The sequence below is a fragment of the Bacillus rossius genome, chromosome 15 (assembly GCF_032445375.1).
Source record: "Bacillus rossius redtenbacheri isolate Brsri chromosome 15, Brsri_v3, whole genome shotgun sequence".
Classification (NCBI taxonomy): domain Eukaryota; kingdom Metazoa; phylum Arthropoda; class Insecta; order Phasmatodea; family Bacillidae; genus Bacillus; species Bacillus rossius.
In genome coordinates, this window is record NC_086342.1 from 19014593 (window position 1) to 19041924 (window position 27332).

At 35.2% G+C, this 27332-nt stretch overlaps 1 protein-coding gene across 1 annotated transcript in view; it reads left to right on the top strand.

The window, feature by feature from the left end:
• Positions 1 to 27332, top strand: part of LOC134539256 (uncharacterized) — a 115873-nt gene that overhangs the window by 30576 nt on the left and 57965 nt on the right. The gene's annotated exons all lie outside the window — the stretch shown is intronic.

Sequence of the window (27332 nt, forward strand, 5' to 3'; positions counted from 1 at the left end):
GCAAACAAACGTTAAAACGGTCGAATGTTTCCGTAATGGCGTCTGTGGCTTGACAACAGGTGTAGACTCACAGCCTGCATGTGCTGGATGCCGACCGCAGCGCTGCAGCGGCCAAATTTCTAAACGGTACTAACTTAAAAAGCACCTCTTGTTTTAAATCTATCTGTTCGTTTCAATAAAGACTCCTTTGCTTTTTAAAACATTTTTAATATACACTGCGCTTTTTCCTGACACATAAAATTAAAGAAACGCAATTTTAATGTAAAAAAAAATATATTTAATATATAAAAAATCTGGAATTTCTTTTTTAATTACTAATTTTAGGTGGCCATAATAATAATAAGTCTTAATTTTAATAATATCTAAAGTAGTTTGGATGAGTTTAAAAGTGTAGGCAATTAACAGAACGTACAAAGTAAATTTGCTTAATGTATTTTTTCTTAAATTATTTCTTTTTAATTACATAGTTTTTAGTGCAATGCAATGCAAAAAAAAAAAATTTGGTTGTGATTTACAACAGGCAGTATTGAGGTTAATTGGAAACTTTGTATTATTTATCTTTCTGTGTTTCTTTCTTACATACATTTTCGTCATGTAGTAAAAAAAAATTACTGATACATCAGAACAAGTTTTTCACGTCAAAGCAAATAAATTGCGGAGTTAGTTATACATAAAATAATCTTGTATTTTATACTTGAATACATTTAAACATATACGTTTTTAATGTAATTTTTTCATCTGCAAGTAAGGTGAAAATATAACCTCGAATTTAATTAATTTTGTAGGTTAAAAACAACTTAAAACCATAGTTGGATAAAGCAACAATTAATAATAATTTTAAACAAATTCTTTCAATAAATATGAATCTTTACATCAAGTTATTTTTGAAGCAGTATTTGCTATGGCTGGTAGATAAGCTACTCATAAGTTAAGACACACACTACACGAGAAATAATATTTATATTTTCACGTACTGAAGAGTAACTTTGTTTTAACTGACATGAATGATAGTAAAAAATTTGCCAAGCCTTGTATTATGTGCAGATAAAAGAATATAATGTTAGGTGTTAAAAAAACATTTAAGTGTATGTATTACAATTCCGTAATAATATATACACATTTTTTTTAATTTATGATTTTGAAACGGATTTTATGAACTTTAACTCTATTCGGTATTTTATCGTCAAAAACATTCAAAAGTTTTAGATCTTAAAAAAAGTTCTTAGAAATAAAAACTTTAATACAAAAATAATGCACGTAAATGCATGCTGTTACTTGGTTTTGGGAGATTAATCTCGCGTACGAGTTTTGGCAGCTTGTGCATATTACTATTATTGAACCCGGGGCGGGTAGGAAATATAGCTCAGGCAGAAAATCCCTGGTCTCATTTGCATGCATAGCTTTCGGAGTACAGAAGAGCAACAGTTGGCTAGCTTTATCTCCCGATGGATCTCCGATTAAGATCTCTGTAGGATTCAGTACATCACCCTAAACATTTCAACACAACTTCCAACCGACATCGCTGTGTGTTTCTGAAGTCGTAGTAATGATTAAAATAAAAATAAAAATTTCCAGAAGCTATGAAGCTCTGATTAGGCTATTAAACTAGAAGATATATTTTACTTCCCCCCCCTTTTTTTTTTCCACCCCGTCTAAGTAAAAAAAATCTAAGAATGTAACTGGAAGTGTCAGTGTATTCCTTTAGGCCGTCTGCGGGCTTTGATTTACTCTGCTGGTAAAAAAAGGATTTGTTTGCAATCACAAGCAAAAAAAAAAAATCGTTTTAGATACAGTTGTTGTTGAAACATGGTTTGAAAGATTGTGCGAGAAAAAAGTATTACACACTTGTTTGAAAAAAAAAAAAAAAACATTTTCAATAAAATATTATTTAAACACTAAGGGTTTATTTTTGTATATTTAATAAACCAACTAAGTTAAAAAAAATGGGTTGGTTTTTAAGATAAAAGGCTGCAATTTGTTTTTCGTTTTTTCATTAAAAATATTTATTAGACTAAAATATATTTCAAAATATTCATATTTTCAAATACGAGAAACAATTTAAACTTTTTGAATTTCATCTAACATTGATATCATACACAATCGACGTTAATGTTTAACTATATATTTTTTAAGTAAATTTATCATAAAAATGTATTTATATTTTATAATTTTCAGATAATTTATTTTTTTATAAAATTATAAATTCAAAAGTGAAATAAGCTTTTAAAATAGAAATTTTTTTATCAGTATTTTTATTAGCCCCCCTTTTTATTGTATTATGCTATGCACGTTAAGTACTATCTGTTGCAGACAAAACTTACAAGGAAATCCATTCACTTAAAGCTAACCAAAATGTTAAATATTTTTCTGTACGAAAAAAACATAAAAAACTCATTCATAGGTTTCCTGTATAAATGTTTTGGTAATTCTACCGCGCCATTTTGCGCTAGGCATTATAAAGGCATTAATTTGTACACCTATTCGATTTCAATTATTCATGCCTTTTTGCTAACAGTATATAAGGGTGGTATCTAAGACGTTCAGGTAAGGTAGCGAATAAGCAATACCTAGAGACCGGGAAAATTCGCGTATTCATTCGGCGATAGGCTAGAAGTCAAATACACATATCTATTAGATGATTTTGCTATTGGCTTACTGTTTATACAGACGAATCTCAACCAATTATAAACCCTCAACCAAAGAAGGATCGAATCACAGACAAACCAGCCGAGACGACTCACAAGTCAGCAGCCAATGAACAGGCGTTATTTTCCCTAGTGTACAGGGGAATGTGCAGTCTATCCTGAAGGCCATTGAAACCGCGAATTTTTCCGGTCTCTAGCAATACCTTGTCGGGATACAAGCGTAACATAACTCACGGGCCGTTATACAGAACGTGTCCAAACCATATCCCAGTTAGGGATCAGAACGGCAACCGTTTTAATAAACGGTACCCCGCGAGAGGCTATAAATTTGTTTCCAGCGCATTCTAGCGAACGTTCTAGAGATAACAGTATCGTCACAAATCATTTCTTGTTTTGACCATTAGCATGTGCAAAATTTATTCCAGGATAGCTTCGCTACCGTAAAGTCTCATTTGGCACACCAATAAGTTTGGTGCGTCCCCAAATGTTCACGAAATTGAATATATACGAGTCACGCTTTAATGACAACAGACGCGTGTCCACCATCTGGACGAAATAATAATAATAAAAAAAGAAGTGAATTCTGTCGAATTTGGGCAGCAAATAGATCACGAATAGAACATTAAAATACATCCCTACTTAATATTATAAATGTGAATGTAAGTTTGTTTGTTACGCTTTCGCGCGAAAACTACTTAACCGATCATCATGAAACTTTGTACACATTTTCTTGGAGGTATTAGAAGTAACATAGGATACTTTTTATTGATAAAAATATATATTTTACGCAAGATAAAAAAATGTTTGTCAAAAAATCTCAAAATCTAGCTACTTTAACGCCATCTAGCATTCCAGTTATGAAGTTCCAACCCTGAGTACTGTAATAACGTTGCACTGTATTATCGACGGTCAAAATTAAAAATTAAAAATTATTTATTTTTGTTACAGAGAAATATATATTTTATTGATTCATTTCTGTTGTAATGATCTCTTGATACTTATTTAATGGCTTCAATGCGAGCGAAGCCGCGGGTAAAAGCTAGTTCCCTATAAATAGAGACCCGGAAATTTCGCAGATTCGTCTGGCTTCAGAGTAGAATGTAAGGTAATAGGTGTGCTCAACCCATGTTCGCTTTCCCATTGGCTGATTTATTAGCGAGGGCATGATTATCCTTGTTAATCGGCACTACCCGATTCACCTACTTCTCTCCTAGCTGGGCGTCGTTGGCTCACGGTCATAGAGGGGGCGTATCCTAGTAACTGCGGGCCAATCATTAACACAGTGCGAGAGTGTGAAGGTTTGCATTCTTACTTGCGACTAAATGAATGCGCGAAATTTCCGTGTCTCTACGTATAAATAAAAGCGCTGGCCGTGTCTTATCGTGCGCTAGGAAAACGGATAGGGAACAGGTGTAGTATATTTGACACCTGAACCCTTATTTTTGTGCCTTGGAATACCGGCCGAAGTGGGTCTTCCGTACTTTGGTTCTGTTTGCAGCTACAGAGTGCAGTGACCTTCGCGTCGTCGAGTTCACATCCCGGTTCCGAGAACGCTGACTCGAGGCCGAGAGCAAAGATACAGAGATTGCGGTGCGAAGAGAGGGGAAGGTTGTTGGTTAGGGGAGGGGGGGCGATGTGTTCCCGCATCTGGCGCATCGCCCCGCCGCGCAGTCATTTGTCACGAGACGTGCCGAGACGTCCCGCCAGACGCGCCGCCAGGCAGCGCAGCGGTCGGTCCTGCACGCGCATGCGCGCCGCGCGCGGGGAGAGAATGGCCGGTCTTTGTCGCGGCGCCATCTTGCTCATCGCGAACAGTTCAAACATAACCTACAAGCGGGGCAGGTGTTACCAGTGCGGAAACGAAGACCACGGGGCGGAAAATAAAAAAATAAAACGAAGAAGAAGCAAACAGACGGCACCGCCACACAAAGAGATCTTTCTTCGTAGCTCGCTGGTTAAAAAAAAAAAAAAAAAAAGGCACTTGGAAAAAATATAAGAACACGGCAAGAGAGGTATATAATAACATCGTTTTGCTTTTACTCGAACCTTCAAACATAATGAGACGGCTGATTGTATCGCTGAAGCATTTTGACAAAACAACGTCCCTTGTCGATCTGTTTGTAGCGTTGGTTATGTTCGAGTACCGGCTGGAAAACGCGAACAAATAAAAATGCAGTTATCCTCTGCCAGTGAGAAAAAAAAATAAGTAGCGCAAGATATTAATCACTTAACCTTCATTCGCAAACCCCACTGGGACAGTTAAACAATCTCGGGCAAGCGCAATAAATCAATCCTTGCCCATTGAGATCACCGGATAAAATGAGTTGTTATTAACCTCTTGATGGCTCTTATGTTCTCGCTTAATTACCTAGAAAAATCCACCGTAAGATGACGACACTTCTCCGCTGTCACAATACATAATCTCCAGACAATTCCCAGCCCCGTGACACAAATTATGTATCTACTCGGAAACTGAAGTCACTCGCATATAGTCGCACTGCAAATGCACATTAGTTATCAACTATGTTTTGCATCAGCGTAATATTTTAAATAATTTAAAACGCATAATCACTCTTTTCTTACTTCTTTTTCTATTCTTCTAATATTTTTATGGAAAAGTTTTGATTTTTGAGTGCTTTTTTTTGCTCAAGAATTGATTTTATTTAAAACTTATATTGATGACTATTCTTAGAGGTAGCCGGTATATTAGATTAAAATACAAGGTACATGTTTATTATTCCGTTGAAAAAGCACAGATCCTTAGGTAAGAACACGGTGACACAGACCGTAGCAGCGATAGCAATAGTGACTAGCCAACCACTTATGTGTAATTTTTTGAAACAAAAAAAAAAGTTTTAATCATATTGGTTTAAAATTTATAATCATATAAATAATTTTATTTTTCCCAATATTGAATGGTAATGATATAGCGAATAATTATAAGTTATTTTTTCATCTTTGTTAATAAATACGGAACTGATTGCATCAGAACGCTTTGCAACGAAACGGAAAAACGACCTGTCAATGACACAACATTAAAACTATAAATTTGACTTCAGAAATTCCTTTCGGGAGGGGGGAAGGAGGGACAATACCCCGAAAACTATAGGCACTGGATTATTTACTGATTACACCCTTGGCATACTGATCTCCAGTTGTACTTGAGATTATGTAGAATACTCATTTCCCTGGCGACACGAAAAATAATACTATACCTACATAATTATATATAGCATAGATACATTTATCACTTGAATAAAATTTGATCCTTTATTCCACTTAGGGCATATTTCTTTGTATTGTACACAGCCATTAGACCGTTGAAACTGCAGCTTGTCATAAAGTAGGCCCTCTATAATTCTTACCTTTTTTCTATGGCCATGATATTTTACGTTTCATAATCGTCTGAGTTAAATAAGTAGGTAATTGTAACTAGCGGCTCTTACATCTGGCATGTGCACAATACAGCAGGACAGTCGGGTGTCTAAAAATGTTAAAACCAGACGTTACCAAGTGTCAACAATGGGACTAATCCAGAATCTTAAAATATTGTCTTGACTCCGAATCTAGATCCCATAGTTGGGATAGATAATGTACGAGCCCAACTACAGAATTCTAAGTTTCGTAAAAAATTTCGACACAGTAATATAAAAAAAGCATTTCTCACGTCTAGCAAATAATATATTTTCGTTTAAAAAATGTTTCCTGAAGTGCTTAACAAAGAGTCCCACACTACCTTAGCTGGTGGCTGACCGAAAGGTACTAGGCCAAAAGTCATTTAGCCGAAAGGCACTAGGACGAAAGACACAGACTGGAAGTCATATAGCCGAAAATCACTAGACCGAAAGGCAATATATCGAAAGTCTTTTAGCTGAAAACCACTAGACCGAAAGTCATTTAGCCAAAAGGCATTAGACGAAAAATCACTAGACTGGAAGTAATTTAGCCAAAAGGCACTAAAGACCTAAGGGCACTAGACGGAAATTCATTTAGTCGAAAGGCACTGGAACGAAAGGCAAAGAACTGGAAGTCATTTGACCGAAATTTTGGTCAAATGACTTTTGGTCTAGTACCAGCTACACAGTATTTCAAATAAAACAATTTGATGGTATTTTAGGATTTGATTGTTCCATAACTAAATAATACTTAAGGACCTGCCTCATTCACGCAGTCGCATCTGACTGACGTTGTGTCCGAGACGATCGCGCAGGTGCCGATATAGCATCTGATTGGTTCACGTGATCTATGGGCAAATATTTTTCACGAGATGAAACCTGACCGCTCATTAGACAGTATTAAGGTGTACATGTGCCAGCCGTTTCTTCCATACCATTGAGTGGCGGCCAGCTACAGGAGAAGCTCTTGCCCTGTTAGGCAGGGCCAATCAGGACATGATTTTGATCCCACACTGGATGGCTGCGGTTTGTGCGCCGACAGCAGACATGTACCTAAAAGAAACAGAGACAATGCTACAGTGCTTTAACTCGCAGCTGGTCCTGAAATATTTCAGCGTAAAGTACATGGCCCTACCTATGACGCCAGGTGTTGATGGTACAGTCGCGAGAACATGATCTGTCTGACTAGAGATGATCAGGTTGGTCAGACTGTACCATCTCCATATGACTTCACGAACAATATTCTCCAATAAAAATATACGATTACAAATAAACTGTGAAATCGCACGAAAATAATTGTATCCTTGCAAACGTTTTAAATAGTAGGTTTTCAAAATTTTGTCTTGGCACCATTTTGTTGTATTTGCTTTTCGTTATGTTACTTTGAAACAAAAATTGAAGTACCCTGAAAATGTAAATAAAAACTTTAAAAGCGTGAGAGCATAAAAGTAACAAATTTGGCCAAAACATGAATTAAAATCAGAGTTAAATTTACAATATATTTAAATTAAAATACATTAATACACATTTCTATTTATCAATAACTTGTATACAGCTCTCGAGTGAAACCAAGATAAATACATTCAATTATTATATCCTTCCCAAGTTTCCAATCGTTAACTTGTATAAAGCATCAAAACCGACCGTGAAAATGAATAGAAATTTAGGCACTTGTGATCCTCTACATTTACTGGTGAATCCCGTAACATAAACATGCACAATCATATTTTTTTGCCCTTCCTTTTTGCCCAGATGCTATTGTATTTTGTGTGTTGTGGAAACGCAATGAATTCTGCAGTTTCCGCATAAAATATGTTGCAGATTTTAACGTTCACAATAAAATCAATATAAATGTCGTGGGTTAAAAGTGCGATTTTTTTAATTCAAAATTCACTTTTTCCTGTTATTGGTGTTTATGTGTGTGCTTATGTATGTATTTATATTAATTTTGAAATAAAAATTTACTTTGTTTTATCTAAAAGTTTTTTTTATATTGGAGGTTTGTATTTGCGTGTCTCTTAATTTTGAGATAAAGACAGTTATCTCAGAACTAAATAAAAAGACAATTAAAATGCGCTTGCGATTCGCTTGGCTTAAAGTAAGCCACGGAGAAAGCTTCATTGATAAAATACGCAAAAAAAAATACTGCAGAAATTCTGCTAAGCTGCAAGCTTAAAGATTTAAGGCCTTCGTCTTCCTAGGTTTATCTACAGATAAATCTGTAAACTAACAGGCCTCTTCTCTATCTTTTGGTGCAGTGAACTCAACACTCAACACATTCATCAAAATGCAAAGATAATTTACATAATCATAAGCTCAAAGTATTAAAATACGTTCATAGCGAATCAGTTTCACGTAAGACTCGATTTCCTTGTACTCTTTAACAGTTTTACCAGTCTCAAAAACACTGACAAATGAGGGAGCGGAACTTTCTTGGTCTCATTAGAAGAAAAAATAATATAAATTAATTTCAAATACATTTAAATTACAGACCAAATACTAGTTATAACCATAGTAATAGTTTAAACCTTTTACATTTCATGAATATTGCTCGGAAATTTATTGTATGTACTTATTACGACAGATATTTGTAAATTTCTTCACCTAAAATAAAATAACTAATAATGTTCTCAGTAATATTGGGTCCGGATTTTCACCGAGAATTTATGCTTTGTGTTGTCCCAGTACCTCCACAAGTTAAAGTTATTTGTAAACCGTTCCCTGAATAACTTTTCAGTATTAACCACGCACGTAACAATCATGATAAAAACCAAATGAAGTCAAATTGATGTATATTAGATTCTCTTTTACATGGTTAAAATATTATACTTGAATTAAACTTCAATTAAAATATAAATTATGAACCATATCTAAAAAAAAACATATTTCATACATGGCTAAGGTTGTTTATTTTTTAAATTTATAATATCTCTTTCTAATATAACAAACTTTTTCTCGACATCTGGTTTCGAAAGGAATATTTTGTAAAAGTACATATTTTTTTTTCATAGTAAGAGCTACATATTATCAAAATTGGAAAAAGTCGGGCGCCGTAAAGTAAAAAAAAAAAAAAAACTTAAAGAGCCACGGTACATAAAAAGAAAGATAAAGCGGGATAAGCCACACATAGGTAGAAATCAACCAGAGAGATTCAAAAATGCGAGAGAAAACAATCTGACCCTAATGGTGGAGGGAAAAGCTGAGCCAAGGGAAAAAATATATTTTGTATTCAGTTTAATTTTGTTAAAGAGATGTAGTTTCAAGAAATGTCACATAAGTAGCGCCAACTTATATTTACCCTACCTATTTGGTTTTGACGACAGGTGTGTAAAAAAGATTCAGGCGTTGACAAGCTATATATATATATATGCTCATAAATTTTATCAAGTACATAATTACTGATTCATGGTTGACTATTTGTGATGCTACACGAATCGCATTTGTTTGGTTCATTGTATGTCTATTATTAAGCTGTAAAAGTTTAAAAGTACGCTAAAGTAATCGTCAAAGAATGTGACACCTGTAGCAGGAATTACAATAGCATGTCGCGTCCGTACGCTATCCGTTCGTCTGTCAACAAGCCGATTTATTTACAACACTCTTCACGTCCTACATAGTATTTTATTTTTCATTCCAGTGCTACCAACGATCAATATGTATTTAAACTTGGAGACCATTTCTCTTGTCAAAGTGTCATGATTTTTTACGATCAGTCTTTTAAGCACTTCTAAATCATTAAACCAGATTTTTTGCTCTTATGTTAAGTTTAAATATTTCCCGTTTTACCGTTCGTAATTATTTAACACTCTTGTTTTCAAACAATTTTTTGTTTTGAATTTTAAAAAAAAATAAGAAAGCTGTTTGGATTGTTGACAGACAAATGCTCTGTTGACAATTTTAAGATTATAATTTCATCCACCCGTTTGGCGAATAGCCGGACGGACGTATGAGCTTTTCCGGGCCCATCTGATTGGCTGTAGGTCTCGCGATGGACGGAAGCGACGAGTATACTGCAATATTCCGGCTTTGTCTTGAGCAGAGTGTTGACGCTCGAAGTGACAATAATAATTGGGACAGTTCTACAGTACCGAGATCCGTTTACGTCAAATGGCTAGGGACCGGAAAAATTCGCGGGTTCAATGACAGCTAGGATGAACTCCACAGCTCTATGTATACTCGGTCAAATGTCACCCACTCATTGGCTGCTGTCGTGTGAGACGTCCCAACGTAGTAGCCTGTGATTCGTTACAGATTTGGTTGAGTGTTTCTTATTGGTCCAGATTCCTGAAGATGAGTTGTGAGCCAATGGCAGAAGCAGAATTGGTGTATAATATCGCGAATTAAATCCGCGATTATTTCAGGTCTCTACAAATGGCACAACACACGCACACACGCTGACCCTGCAATCTCCAGCAATTAAGGGTCGAAACGATTTATTAACCCCAACCCCCCGCCCCGCCCCCCGTCAACAAGAATTAATAAATCAGTTGACGGCATAAAGGTACCGTTTTTGACCGGAGCGGTCTATAGACCCAAGTGGAATCCACAAGTACTCCTTCCCTCGGAGAATGTTCAACTCCACCCCTCCCCCTCCCCCCCTAAGGCCCCTAAAACCCCTACCCTTCACCTGTCCTCGTGTCTTTCCCGCACAACCCACCTGCCATTACTACATTTGGTGTCACTTACGAAGGCGGGGGAGGGGTGAATTAATAACCACATACAGCAACCCTTCGCGGAGGCCATTAATCGTGCCCCTGACGCTGCCTTAACGCAGCAACCCGCGCTACGTCAACTAGAGGGTTTTGCCTGCCAGACAGTGGCGTAGCCAGGATTTTTGTATGGGGGGTGTTAAGAAGCATGCGCCCCCCCCCCCCCCCCAATTAAAGCGGTGGGTCGGTCCTCCCCCGGGAATATTTGGATTTTAAGGTGTAAAATAGTGCTATTTTAGCAATTTTCGGTACTTAAATTTAAATATTGTAATGGTAAATTTTTTATTAATTTTAATATGAAATTTGTTTGAGTGATGAATAAGAAATTAATTAAAGATTTGGTGCTAAGAGGGGGGGGGGGGGTTGAACCACTAACCCCCCCCCCCTGGCTACGCCCCTGCTGCCAGACACCGTAACTCTGGTACGCGTACAGGCATTACGAGTCATAGGTGCCGAAGAGATGTATTGCAAACGGTAAGTAGGTACGTGAAATATTATTTTATTTGTGGGCTGTTATTTTTATGAAGAAATTAAAACCAAAAAAAGACGAAACCATATAATTAATTATTTGCTTAAATATTTGCTCACGTGTTTTTTTTTTGTGTTGCTTTCTAGTGTTTATATATATATATATATATTTCATACTTTCACGCATGGGTCCCCTTTAAAACTATATCGATGCTAGATAATCCGTCATTATACTTTAATGGCATTTCCTTTTTTTATTACAAATATGCCGAATTAAAGACCTTCGCTAAACATTCAAGGGGTGCCATATTGGACACGAGTTACGTGGCACAGACTATAGTGTCGCGTTTTGGAGCTCTGGCGCCTCCAGACCTACAGCACGAAAGTTGTAGAATTGAAGAAGGGCGAGATGTAGTGTCCAGTTACGTGCCTGAGAGTAGTTGTCCGCGCAAACGCAGAGCCAGACGCGACGCGTGTTTGTCATCAGCCACTAATTACGTGGTTATACATGTTAATATATAATAATGCAACGTGCATACGCTACACTTGCGCGATGCCCTGCCGGTCATTTAGAGGTCGCTGCGAGACGATATTAACTAACCTCACGTGCCCTCCGGCCGCCTGGTCGGACCTTAGGATCTCGCAACAATTTGAATAAATATTACCCGGCCTGGCTACACTGAAACTAGTAATTATTAACGTCTCGCGGTAGAAAAAAAATCAGGAAAAATCTGGAGGGTAGACGGTGAAGATAGCGTAGCAGAGAAAATAAAAAAAAAATTAATATCAAGAAAAAAAGCGTGACGTGACAGTAAAATCTGTGCGCATCCGATGCCGCTTCACTACAATGAAGAAGAAGAAAAAACGTTAACGTTAAGGGGACGTAATCGGGATAAAATAACACCATATGTGATTTTAAGTCATTTACAATACTACACAGAAAAATAACTGTGCTTTTACAAAATATTCCTTAGGAAACCAGTTGCCGAGAAACAGATTCTAATACCACAAAAATGATAACGCAACTTTGTACTCCACATGACTATGGTTATAATTTTTGCATATATAAAATACTTCTTTCGAGATGATGCTGGGTAATTATTTGTTGTTTCATTCAATCATAATTGTTTTAGACCATTAAAGAGGTGTTTTATCATTCAATGTACGGATTTCATTTTGTTGTAGGCTTATCGTGATTATTATGTGCTCTGTTAATACTGGAAAGCTATTCAAGGAACGGTTTGAAAACTAATTAAACTTTTGGAGGTACTGGGACATCACAAAGAATAAATACATGCCCAGGTAAGAATCTGAACCCAGTATTACTGGGAAAACTATGTTGTAATGATTAAATAGTTTTAATGTAAATGTACAAATTTACAAATATATGTAATTTTGCATGAATATTTATGTTCCATATAAAAACAAATTGTAGGTAATGTAAACACCAATAACTTCACAGATGTTTAAATTATTTATTTATAAACTATGCTTTTATGGAACCAGATTGGTTCTTCACCACTTTAGTCCAAGAACAACGAAGCAGAGGAAAACACTTTCTCCAAAATAAATATAAAATAGAGATATCGTAATCAAAATAATGGCATATTTAATTCTTATGTGTATTTTTACCAGCTTTCAAGCCAAAAACTAAGCCATAATATACTGCCCCATTAAAATGGCTTTTTAAACAGAATGAATAATTTCACTATAATCTGAGCGCTGTAATATATTTTTGTACATTTACAAGGATAGTACTTAAAAACTCAGTTGCCAACGATATCCCTTGTAAAACTGCAAAGCAGAGCTTAGTACCTTTTGCAATTTTGCAAAGCTCTGTCTTGTAGTTTTACAAGCGATATCGTTGGCAACTGATTTTCTAAGGATTTTCCTGTCAAACAAAAAAAAAATTACACTGTGTGTAGTTTATATGAACTGTTTCCCACCGGACATTATTTGTAAGTAATAATTTTTTTAACAAAAACAAGATAATTTCATAAATAGCTGCTAAATGAATTTTTTTTATCAATAATACCTCCCCAGCCCCTAAAATGGGTGGTTTGTGCTGTAAATACTTGAAGCATTAAAATGCTTATGTATGTTTTAACTATCTGATAAGACCAAAAATTAGGCTTTCAAATCTAGGGTGGACTGGAAAATGTACATAGCCTACATGTAAAAATCCCTCATTTTACGGAAGAGAAATTTATTTCCTTAACGACAGCTAATAATCACAGAAATTCTGGTTGTGCGACTAAACAGAAATTATTTTGAAGAACAAATAAACCTATAATAATTTTAATACTTTTGCTTATGAATTTGAAAAAATGATTTGTGTGATAATGTAGTACAATGAGGTTTTTCCAGCCAACCCTAGAAATATTTAACGTTAAAACTTGCTATGAAAACAGATTTAATGATTTCGCTACAATTTCTCTGCTGTTAATATACGCTGTTTCCCACCGGAAGTTATTTGTATACGTTCATTAATATTATTTTTTTCTACCAACATCCAAGAGCTAATTTCATAAATAGCTGCTAAATTGAAATTTTTTTAACATTAATTACCCCCGTCTTATGCCCCCACAAATAGGCGTTTTGGGGCCTCTAAGTCATAGCCGTTCCATTAAATCACTGGAGCGTCCGTGAAGCGTAACGAGGCAAGTAAGCGGTGGTTCGCGGGCCACCTGATCAATTACGAACCCCGTGGCTGGCCATCACGTCCACAGCGACCGGCTTGGAGTATGAAATTAATAACATAAAAAATTTAAAAATAAAAAACACGCAGCATCGTGTGTGGTCCTCGCGGCGACAGATATTTTGTCGAAAAGAGTTGAAGACAGGTGGCCTTTTTTTTGCGTGATTTTTTTTGGATCAATTTCATGAAACGGAAATGTGCAACAAGGGTGCTGCCATCTGTGGCAGATGACGAAAACCAATGTTCACAAAGCCAAAGGGAAACTTTATATTATTAACTGTTTTACTGGTAGTATTTGAATAAAATTCCTTGTCGAATATCAGCTACAAATCTAGGCTTTTGGTAATTTTTTAAAGTCTTTTTCGCTTTTATCGGATCCGTTTCATTATATAGTTTTAAATTTAAGTCTGCTTATCAAATGACTCAATAGTCGACGTATCTGCTCCGGCAGCAAATTCTAGCGGCGTGTGCAGAAACTACGTGTGATTTGCGTCGAGAAATGTAGTTGAAAACGAAATTTGCATTTGTTTATCACGCTCGGCAATATTTTAAAGATTTCCATGTGAAATTTCGTGTCCGATTTTCGTATTGTAAGTGTATTTGCAACATGAGAACACAAAAATTTTCTCGTTTCCGAGGTTAGCTGTTTGCACATCTCTCGCGAGTACTAAAAGACTAGCTTTTTTTTTTAAAAGTGAAACGTTTAAACGAGCGGTAGGTTAAAAAAAAAGGCGACAACATAATTATAGCGTGAAGAAAGTGTAAAGCTTAGAGTTAAACGAAATCTTTAGCGATCATGACTGGAGCGGCCGATGGCATGTTCATCGTAAGGAGTCTTCTTACATATTTGAGCGGTTGCATACTTGCGAACTCGTAAACCTTTATGAGCACTTTTATTCTTAAGAACTTGTTTGTTTGCTCACTCCCATATTTGCATTATTTCTTATACATTCTTATGTATATATCTGTGAAGTTTCACTTGTAGTGCACATGGTAGTTGTCCACCCATGTGTTCTTTCTACTTGCTTTTTAAGTCTTCTTTAAATTTATAACATTAGTAATGACCTGCCAGATCTGCATTATTATTTGGCATTAGACTATGCTGCAAACTGTTTTGTATTTCGAAAATTTCATTCACTGGCTCCCATGTTACTTAACACCCCCTGAACGAGTAGTTACGGATCACAAACTTGCATTTAAAAAAAAACATATGACCCATTAACGAGAAACTAGGGCAGAAAATACGGCTGTAGCAGCCAATCAGCCAACGACACTGCCCTAATTACACAAATATAATGTGGTTTCCAACGTTTGCTAGAAAATGTTGCTAATTTTTATAGGTTTCTACAAAGAAAATATGTTTTGCACCTTTATGAAAGATTCCTTTAGAAACCAGTTGCCAAAAAAATAATTAGTAATACTACAAGAAATTTTATGAAACTTTGTAGAACATATGGCTATGAATTTTTCGCATATGTGAAAAGCAGTTTTAGAGATAATACTGAGTATTTCTTACAAAAATTGGCACATAATTTTATATTTTAATTTCGGTTTCATTCAACAGATTTTATCTCAACCATAGTAAATATAAACAAATATTTAAAAAATTGATTATTTAGCCGTACCATGCGTATTATGTCCGTAGTTAATAATGGATAGCTATTCGCAGAAGGTTTACAAATAACCTTAACAATTGGATGTACTGGGACAACATATAAACTTATAAAATGGTTGGGATGACCATGCCGTATTATCTCGAAAAAGTAACTCATGTTCTTAAATCAAAAATGCACACTTGGATGCGAAATGATAAAGCCTGTGCTAATTTCCCGAACAAATTTCTAGTCATAAAATGAAATTACGAAGCATAATGAAAATTACCATAAAAACACGGCCTCTCTGCTAAACCTGAATTGGTTTAATGAAAATGTGAAAACTCGTAGGAAATTTTCAAAATTTGTACAAAATTTTCCTATACATTTAATAAACTATTGACAACCATTTTATATTTAGAAATATTATTTTGTGTAGAGTATTAAAAATATATATATTTTTAAGTAGGATTCAGATTTAAAAACAAAGATATGTGGATTGAAATTTACCTAGAGTTATATATAGGTAGTTATCAAAACTAGAATACGCATGTAAGACTCATAATTTGTTCAGCATTTTTAGTACTCGTGTTAGGAGCATTACTTTTAATATAATACCTTCTTGTCGTTAATACAAGATATCCCATTCAATCTAATTTGAAGATATTCGTGAACAGCATACGTGTGCACACTAAAAATCACTGCTTTTATTTTTCTTCCAAATACCGACTTTCGTTGTGTTGGGTGTGTGTCAAGTCAAAGAGGTTTGGACCGCAAAAGTAATAAATAACACGCAGACTGAACGTAGTCACACGAAACTTAACTAAGATAGTCTGTAAACTGAACAAAATTTAATGTTTTTGACATAGTTAGAAATAGCATATTGTTTCAAAACTTTATTTTGTAGAATTTATTGAAAAACAAATTCAACTGTTTACGTAACAAACAAAAAATGATATACGTTCTCACCAAACCAACCAAAAAATTAAAGATTATCCGTGAAAAATTTCCATACAGCTGCAAAATACCACACAGTTAGTCACGCTCTCGTTTCTAGAATGAATATGGATGAGAATGACCAGACTGTAATAAAAAAAACATAAGTCTCTGGACTGAGTTCGTGGGTACACCGACCTAATAAACAATCTCTTTTCTTAAATTTCATAGGATGATGATACGCAAACAGCTTAACTAATATACTATTTTAAAAATACAATTACTTATAAATTATAATTTAATATAGTTTTTTTATTTGTTACATGGGTACAGTAAAGATAAAATCTATTTTTAATATAGTCCAAATTGTGCACTTTTGTTTGGTTGATATCAATTCTTAGGAAATTATTATTTCTGTTCCGGCTTGCAATTTTCAAGGGTTTCTGTTCTAAATCGCTCTTGAAGACGGCTGCAAATTAACAAACCGAAACGTTAGGCAGTTCATCATTATTTTGGACGTTACTTCGACCCAAAATCCGAGAAGTAGTGAAAACTGGCCACAAAAACCTACTATGAAGATTTGATATTTTTTTTTGTTAATTACAGCCTTTCATATCTTTGTAAATATTAGGCAGTAACAGTTGAAGAACGGATAAATATTTCCAACGGCCTTGTTTTTGAACGAACATATTCGATCTTCGTTGGCCTGATATAATTTTATCTTTTGAGCTAATGAAACTAATGTATAAATTCATAACTGCAAAGGCTATAAGTTATAAAAATTCACTAAATCATAAATATTTTATTATTGGCGTGAATGTCTGAAGAGCACACACTTATTAAATTGTTTAGCAAAAATAATTTACCATTATATTCAAAAATGGCATCTAGACATTTAAAATAGTTTTCTTGGAAGGAAAATAAAAATAAAATATTTTTATGTAGCAAAATTACGTACAGCGACATCGATTAACATGGATACCAAGTGCTTTTTAATAACTATGAGTCATAATAGAGCACTTATTGTCCTCAAAATTTCTGGCACGCTAAATTGCATGCTCCATGTGTTCCAAATCACACCACGCAAGTATTGTGGACTATAAAGAACATTTTTTCAGTGCTCTTAAACCAACATTTTTAAATTAACTTAAAAGCTTTAACGTATTAATAAAACCTATACATTCAATCTATAGTCAAAAATGCTCAATGTCAGACCAATTGGCAAAGCAATATTACGAAACACAGCTATACCAACAATCGTGTATTTGGAAAAACCAAATTTTGATTGTATGTGAACTTTGTGTCTCGTACACTAACAAGGAGAGAGCACGAAATTTGGGTCACCAATTTTGACGTCCCTTTGCGAGAGTAAAGATAGCACTCTACCCTGCAAAGGAGAAAACCCAACTCTCATTTGTTCTCGAGAAATAGCCGATAGCAAAACGAGGCACAGTATATACCTAACTGTAACTTTGCGTTCAAAGTCTCCCAGGCTGTATGGCCCAGCAGTAAAGAGCGTCAGACGTTTTTGAATAATTTTGTTTTTAAAAATCGATTTTTTTTCATTTATAACGTAAATTCATGTTTATTTATTTAAATTAATATAACATTTCTACTTTTTTTCCCTTCAATACAAACGTTCAACTGCTTGGGTGAAGGCAATATGAAATAAGGAAGCCGCTGTTTTTAAATGCACAACGTATGTAATTAACTTTTTTTAACACATACCAAACCGTAAGAGTATTTACGCCGTCATTTTCTACGGATTTAGTCACACTTGCGGGTGACAGTAAAAACACGTAAAACGTACGTTTTCGGAAACTAGGAGGCTCCTCTTAGGACAAAAAAGTTTTCTTGAAGGGAAAAAGAGGGAGGGGGGCAGAGGAGAAAAATAGGCACCTCTGGTAAACTCATTTGACGCACACATATCCGTCTTAAATAGCATACAAGAAAAAAATTACAATTACAATTACAATTTTATACTGAAGGCCCATTCTGTGGAAAATAATTTTTTAACTTTTTATAATTTCAATCAATAAAAATTAATTATCACTTTATCGATCAAAAATTGGGAAAACTATATGTATTTACGTTGGGATTGACCCCGCGTCGCCAGGGTGTTAGTAAGAAGCTATAACAGCTATTTTTTTTATTTTTTTAATATTAGTGCCACACTTGACAAACACCAGTGAGCAAACTATCCCTCAAATCTCTCAATTTTGTATTTTTTTTAAGCAACCCTAAGTCGTTAAGTAATTGTTAGGGACCGGAAAAATTCGCGGTTTCAATGGCCTTCAGGATAGACTGCACATTCCTCTGTACACTCGGCCAAATAACGCCAATTCATTGGCTGCTGACTTGCAAGTCGTCTCAGCTTGTTTGTCTGTGGTTCGATCCTTCTTAGGTTGAGGGTTTATAATTGGTTGAGATTCGTCCAGATGAACAGTAAGCAAATAGCAAAATCATCTAAAAGGTATATGTATTTGACTTCTATCCTATAGCCGAATGAATCCGCGAATTTTTCCGGTCTCTAGTAATTGTGGTTGTTTTTGGTGTATAGGAAAATACAAATCACATCCACGACTTACCAGGGATTCGAACCCAGAGTCCCCGCACCGAAATCCTGTGCTTTGCGGACCACATGACATTAGTGGTTTTAAATGCAACGGTTCAGGTGCCTAATTAACAGGTAGGATGAACTCCATAGTTCTACGTACACTCGGTCAAATGTGACCCACTCATTGGCTGCTGTCTTGTGAGACGTCCCAACGTAGCAGCCTGTGATTCGATAAAGCTTTTGGTTGGGTGTTTCTCATTGGCCCAGATACATCCAGGCGAGTTGTGAGCCAATAGCAGGGACAGCACTGAGGTATAACTATTAGTAGAGACCTGCAAAATTCGCGGATTCATTTCGTCATATGCTACAATTCAAATAATTATACCTTAACGCTGCTTCTGCAATTGGTTCACTGTTAATCTGGAGTAATGAGGGCCAATTAGAGACCCTCACTCATAGAAGTGTCGAATCACAGACACTCGGTCGGGACGACTCACAAGTCAGCAGCCAATGAACAGGTGGCATTTGCCCGAGTGTGTAGAGTGTAGTAGAGTCTATCCTGGAGGTCAATGAATCCGCGAATTTTGCAGGTCTCTAACTATTAGTATTTTAGCCTATCGCGAAATGAATTCGCGAATTTTTCCGGTCTCTACTAATTAACTGTGCTTCACTTATTTTTAAATCGGCTTGTTACTCGGGAACAATACGAGTGTTGAGTTTTCTACTTTACAGTGAAGATTTCTATTGGAAAGTGATTTGCTCTCGGAAAGTGACGTCGAATTCGGAAGCCCGAGGTTCGGGCCCTCCTCTTGTAGGTGAAGAAATGCGTGACGGCGTTCCGTAACTCGCCGTAGAGGACTGATGAGCAGTGTCGGACGGACACCGAGATAATTGAGTGGCATTCCTGTAGGTTCAGTCTCAAAAAAGAAACAACCTCTAGTAAAATAAGCTGACTCTTTTAAAAAAATCCAGCATTAACTCAGAAGTGAAATTAATTTGTTCTGTTTACATTCCCAACGTATATTGGATTTTTCACATATAATGAAAGGTTTTAGTTTTTCAGAATAGTGGACCATTTTTTTTATATATATTTTTTCTTGTGGAACAATTACAACTTAATTGATGCATCGATATAAGTGCATATTTTTGCATGAACAGGTAGAAATTTAAAAAAAAAAAACTGGTATAACGAATTTCCCCGAACTTACAAAGATATTTGCGAACTTGATCATTTAACTATATGTTTTTGAAAAAAAATCAGTTCTACGTATGTTTAAAACCCAAAATTCCCTGTTTCATTTACAAAGTTGCAGCAACCCTTCACGAAACGATTTTTTTTCCTTGGTTCCGAAATAAAATATTATAGATACACGTACCTTTGAAACATGGCCTAAAGCTTGCGCAGTGTCCTTGATAAACAAAACAAATGGAGAGTGCCATGCGCCTCATATGAAAGCAATGTTTCGTCGGAACTGTGCACAAAGTGGGGGAAATGTATGCGCCTCTCGAATAGATTCACAGTGTTCGTTTTCCTGATGCAACAACGTGATTCCGTGAGCATTCTCAGAACAAACCATTGAAAAGTCTTGGTTAATATATTAATTTGATTGTATTTGTGAGGTTATAAACACCTCATATGTTAATTGTTCTACTGCAAGGGTGTGACAAAGTTAAACAACGTCAATTTAGCTACGTTATGCATATCTCCAAAGAAATTATTTTATGACAAAAACAACTTTAGTTTTGCGGTGGTTGTAGAAAATTGTTAAGAGTAAACATTATCCAAACGCTTATTGCTACATCTCATATAATTTCTCTATTATTTTAAATTATGAAGTTGTCCAGACCAATATCAAAGGCGTAGACCAGCATTTGGAAGCACTTTAGACCATTTATCTTTTCGTTTATTTTCAATTTTTTTTTTGTGGAACCAGCAGCCGAAATTTGTTGTCTGAATTCTGACTCAGCCTCTATAAATAGCCAAGTTATGTAGTGCCGGATATACAGTTAATACAGCCGTGGCCGTTTTTCTAGCAAAACATTTCTTCCGAAATTTAATATTTGGTAATTCTACTAGTACAATATTAACATAAATATTGAGCTTAAAATTGAAATATGCATACATATATTAGGATGTTTTGATAGCACAGAAAAGTGTCTCTCGTAAAATTTTTCAGTAGGCAAAACGCTTAAAGGAATAAAAAAACTTCCTTGCACACTTTCGGATAAGAATATTTATGTGGCCTTTTTTACATGTCATTTTTATTTATGTCTTGGTTACCAATGTACGATTACCGACAAATAACATAACTGGCAATAAAGATATGTGATATCAATTAATAACTTAGCGCCAAAACCCATGTGAAACATTAAAATACTATTTTCATGGCCTTTCAAGCCCAGATATGCAACCTGGATACCAAACAATCCTTGTGAAAGCCAAAAAGAACATGACTCTTTACAACTGACTCCCAAAATAAGCTGTATTTAGCATCCCTATATACATTTTACACCCTTAGAAAAATGCAGTTTAACGGAGATTTATTTTTTAAAACTAGTATGCCAAATTGTTTTCTAGAAAAACAAAATATTATGTTTTATCTCACTTGTAACATTCATTACAGTGTAATTTACAACAAGAATACTGATCTAAATAAGCAATTATTAATGAATCCCAAATTAAAACCAACATCGATTTACAATATATATTTGGTATCTAACACTGCAATGTGCTAGTAAACTTTTTTTTTACTTTTAGAATTAAAACCAAAAAATTTTTCGTGACAAGTCTACAAAACAGATGGTGCTGTTCTCTTTACAAAAAAAAAAACAAACAAACAAGGTATTTTGCTTCAAGCTCTTCTCTCACAAATGGCTTTGATAAGACTTGTCAAAAATAAGGGTACACATTTTTGTACCTCAAGGCCTTGTCTTAACCCAAATGTCATTAAAAAGTTTTTAAAAATCAAATTTCAACGTTTTAAATGCCATATATTAAAAAAAAATAATCCTTCTGTGAAAACTGCTGCATTTCATTTTCTTTAAATTTATGTAATTGAAGCTAGCCTACCATTTAAAAAGGCCTAAATTTTAGAAATCTCGCAAATATAACCAGCATTATCCGTCCTGGTTAATGTATACCGGAGCCTTAAATCAACCCAATCATTATGAAAGATTATCTTGAATGATCATTGGTACACTGACCGCAAGATCTGGTCTGATTGCTCCCAAGTGGCTAATTTGAAGTTGCCGATATGCAGTTAATGATTTCATTCGTTTTCCATTCGCTGACATTAGAACGGCTAAACTGGATGTTCCCTGGGCAAATGCAAGCTAAACTGTGGCGCTTTAACTCTCAGACACAGCTGTACTGCTCACGGCTATAAGCAGTTAACCAGCAGAGTTCACAATCCAAAGACCAGACCCCAATTAGTGGCCAGCGTTGATTGTGTATCGTAACTGCATTTGCATGAGGAAATACACGCAGCCAATTCAAGCTCTGATATCTCTTGGAGCGAAGTGGAGAAATAACTCTCCAAGTTCTAATGAGAGAAAAAAAATTAAAAAAACGGAAAATTTTTAAAAAAAATTAAATCGTTAGCGAATCACGCAGCTATTCAGCTCTATTTATTAAAAATGAGAATTTGTGGTATTTAAGAGAGGCCTATGACGTATGCATTAATTTTGCACATAAATATTTCACGTCTCAAGATAAATACATCCAGTAATTATATTTAACAAAAAGTGGAACTTGATGAAATATAAGTTTTTTGATGCCTTCATTGGGCACTAGGCTCTTCGAGTTAAAAAACTAAGAATTTTTTCAAAAATATGTTAAGTTGAGCCATTTGAAATTATACCATAATAAACTGAAATATCCACAAAAATGTAAAAAATCATATATACCTATGGTGTCTGTCCAATTATATTTTGAAAGGCAGAATAAACATTTCGCTACACAAATCAGCAAAATTATAGAAAAAATCATTGATTTTGAAATCAAGTTTCACATCCCAACTAATGAATCATAATGAAAAATAGTATATAAATCATAAGAGTCATCCTGAATGAACGGTTTTGGTGTTATAAGAACTGCTTTTTTTTTTAAAATAAAAGGCCTTAAATAGGTGTATAAATATTAGTTACGTAGTGAAGTTAAAAAAAAATATTTTAAACATTAATACTGAAGTTTGCTTATTAACTAACATTCTATTTTTTTTAATCGTGCCAATTATATAATGTTTTATCTTTATTGCTAAGCTTTGAAGTAACATTTTTTTAAATAGTTGATTGGTTAGCACGTTGGTACTCGGGAAGATAAAAATATCCCAAATCAGAAATACTTAGGGTCATATATAATTTCATGACTCGTTACGAAAACTTAATTACTATAATTTATATAGACTTCCTCTTAACGAACTCTAACACAACTTGATGCGGCCATTAAAAAGTGTTCCATTGAACGCGAAGTTGATTTATAATACCTACATCACAGGCATCCAATCAAAACGCATTGCAGATCGATTCAGGGTTTTAAATTATGTCTGATTCATTTAACAAGGTATGCCAATCACTGGCACATCGCTAAGAGAGAGAGAGAGAGAGAGAGAGAGCAGAGCTGGAAATGAGAACACCATCACACAGGTGTAGTAACACAAAGACATTAAAACCGCAGGCACCCAAAGTAGTTGCAGTATTTGACGTGACAAGTTCTGTTTCACGCGGGGACAGGTTTAAATGAAACTCATCTCAAAGACTATTCAAATCAGCCCGCTGAAAAGAGAAGCAATGATAAGTGTGATTCCAATTCATGCCACTTGTAATTAGAGTGCCAAAAAAAAGGGAAGGGTTTCTTGTTTTATTTTAATCCCATCAAGGACACTGAAACACAAACACAGTTGGAAAGTAATTAGGAAGCGCTGCTGTAGTAATTACAGATCTTTTGGTGTTGGTCGTGGCGTAGCATTTCGTAACCGTTATTCCAGTGTGTGCGTTCGTTTCAAAGCGGTGGCCATTCTCGAGAACAAACATGATGCAACCCTAAAGGCCCTTCATCATTACTTGCCACCATTTGTCTTAGCTTTTTTTTTTCGGGTGAGGGTAAGGATGGGGGGATATATATGTATATCATGACCTCTTGAACAATTTGTCTGATGCGACATTCGCTTGATCAGTACAAGAGCGCATCTTTTAATCAGTCAGACTATTTCAAATAAAACGCAAAAGCGTACGGATGCAAAATGCAAATAAAGCATATAAAATGGTAGTTTATCAAAACAAGAAAATACTGAGACATCACTAACAATAAAATTGTTGGAGTAAAAACATTTCTTGCTACAATTAGACATTTAATTTATGTCGTCATATAAAATTTACATTATAAATAATTATATTTTGGAATGGTATCTACTTCCACTGAGCGAAAATTCAACCAGTAAATACGCCATGCATGCAATGAAAAGAAAGTCTTTTTTTTTCCGAGTTGAATAAATAAAAGTCGAAAACGCAAGAATTCTAAAGAAGCTGGGAGTGCCTGCGTCTCGACTTTAAGTCATGTGTAATTTCTAAACGGGCATTCTAAATTGTGATTTTCTAACTTTCTGTTCCTTCTTCTTGCTTAGTTGAAAATCTCAGTCAAATAATGCATTATCATTGTATTATTGACGATAAGAAACCTTCAAAATTTAGCCTTTTTTTGCATTACCATGAACACGACATCTTGTTAATTATGATGATTGACTTCTGTATCATTGTAGGTTCTGTCCTTCTTACACACTACTGGGTCATTCATGTGTTTTTAAAAATATATAGCAGTTTATAGTAATGTTATTTTACCAATAATAACAAAATATTTTTTTTTGTTTCATTTCAAAACCAGGTAAAACTGAATCCCTTATATCTCCGTCTTGCTTTTACCATTAGTCTGTATGTAGATTATTGGGCTTTGTTCGAAAAATAAACCATAACGAAAAATGCAACGGATCAAGGGTGATACAATCAAACTTAAATTGGATAATTATGACTTAAAACTTGAATTCTCAAATTTGCAATAAACTTGACAGAGCCTAGCCCACTTCACTTGTAACGAAAACCTGAAATAATTATAACCTTAAGTCAAATCTTGTTCCGTCTTGAATCAAGCTCGTCATAGCAGTCTCGCAGTAAGCAAAATGAGCGAAAACTAGTTAGCTTGATACAATCTTCCAGGTTTGATGCAAGCTTGAAACATTCCACGTTATTTTCTCGTGCTAGGCTGAACTCCGACAAATCGTACATAAAAAAAAATAGGTTGTCTGTAAAGTCGGTTTACGGAAGATAGTTTAACGTGACAACGTCATAACAAAACATTGATGAAATGATTCCATACTTTTATGAATAAAATTAAATCATTTTTATTGATTTATCACTATTTCGTATGGATACAAAGAAGGAGTGAAATGAAATGTTCAATTTAATTGATAAATTTACTTTTATTTGCACTCATTAATTCAAATATGTTTATTACCTTAACGAAGAGATTATTTTAACTTTAACTTTTATACATGTTTGCTATTTAACTTCTTCCAATCTGTGTTATTCTGTTAGGGATAGGACGATGATAGGAAAAGTAGGAAACGAATGGGAGTGTTTCAAGTTTAATGTGCCTCTAAAAAGTCAAATCGATGGTTGTTCCAATCGAGTGGAAGAGAGATACATGCGGCGCAAGCGTACAATGAGCGTAACGGGACAAATCGTAACGGGACAATGAGCGTAACGGGACACTTTTTCGTGCGTGCAGCCGGCGTTCATCGATTTATTAGACTTCACGTCAAAAGTGTCACCACCGGCGGCTGCTTCCTGTCCGAATAGCGTATGATCAGGTCACATGAATCGTGTGAAGCTGTGATTTACTTTTGTTACATGACGTGTCGAACTTTCCACGATTAGCGCCACGTTTATTTTGCTGAAATTTTTTACTTCAGACGAGATTTAACTCGCTTTTACACAATCAAGCCTTTTATAACTCTCATTGGTCGATGAAAAGTTTCCAATATTATGGGGGGTTTCACGTGATCGGGTGACGAAGTTCTTCTTTATAACTGGCCCACGACCTTCAAGGACGTGTGAAGGGAACTGTCGTCCGGTCATCAATGTGAAGCAGGTGCTTCTGTTCTCTAAGTCTACTTCTGCATCTCCATGAATGAGTAAGGCAACGTATTTTTTTCGCGAAAAGATTTCCAGACCAGCCGTGCGTTAAAACACTTAAGCACTGACTGTGTTTCGTGGTCAGCCGATTTTCCTCCACGTACGTGTGTATTGCCAGCACACCAGTCAGTGGCGGATTTACAAATTTTCAAGGTATAGGCTATAAAGTTTTTGCCACCCTTGCCTCTACAAATTTCATGTCCTAGATTATTTTTACAATCCAAAAATTTCGTTGAAATTGCACGTAAAATAATTATTGGGCATATTTTTGAGCTATAAAAGAGCTCAATCATGTACGATTAATAAGGCGAGGTAATGAATGCTACTTACACAATAATGTACATTTGGTAAACGTGAATAAATAATCTTTGTTGCGCTTACAAACAGTTAAAAATAATCAAACTCAGTCAAGTAATAAAAGTTCGTTACAATACCTTTTTGCGGGATTTTTTGTTGGCAAAATCATCGATGATATCTTCGTAAGTAATCTTGTTCATTGTATACAAACCATCCAGTTCGCAGACTCCAACTAGTAATCCATATACATACTATAGTAGGACTGGCATGTATATGGGTTGATAGTGGGAAGAGAGAAATACATTTTCTTTTCGCTCTTTTCATTCATTCAAAGTGTGGGCAGAGTGCGCAGAGGCCGATTACTGGTTGGGATGCTTGCGACCCGATACTTTTTTTCTTCTTCTTTGGTTGGATGTTTTTCATTGGCTTAAATCACTTAAGATAAACTGTGAGCCAATCACAGAAGCAATATAGGTACATTTTTTCTTTTATTCTAGCCTATATCTAGGGAATGGAAAAATTCGAGGTTTCGACGACCTTCAGGATAGACAACACAGTCCTCAGTATACTCGGGAAAATAACGCCTTTTCACTGGCTGCTGACTTTCGAGTAGTCTCAACTAGTTTGCTTGTGATACGATACTTCTTTGGTTGAGTGTTTCCTATTGGCCATTGTTAGTCGTCCGGATTAACCAATAACAAAAGCATCTTAAAGGTATATGTATTTGGATTTTAGCGTATCGTGAAATGAATCCGCGAATTTTTACCTGTCTCTACCTATATCGCAAAATGAATCCGGGATTTTTTTTTTTTTTTTTTTTTTTTTCGATATCTAGGTATGCCGTATGAAT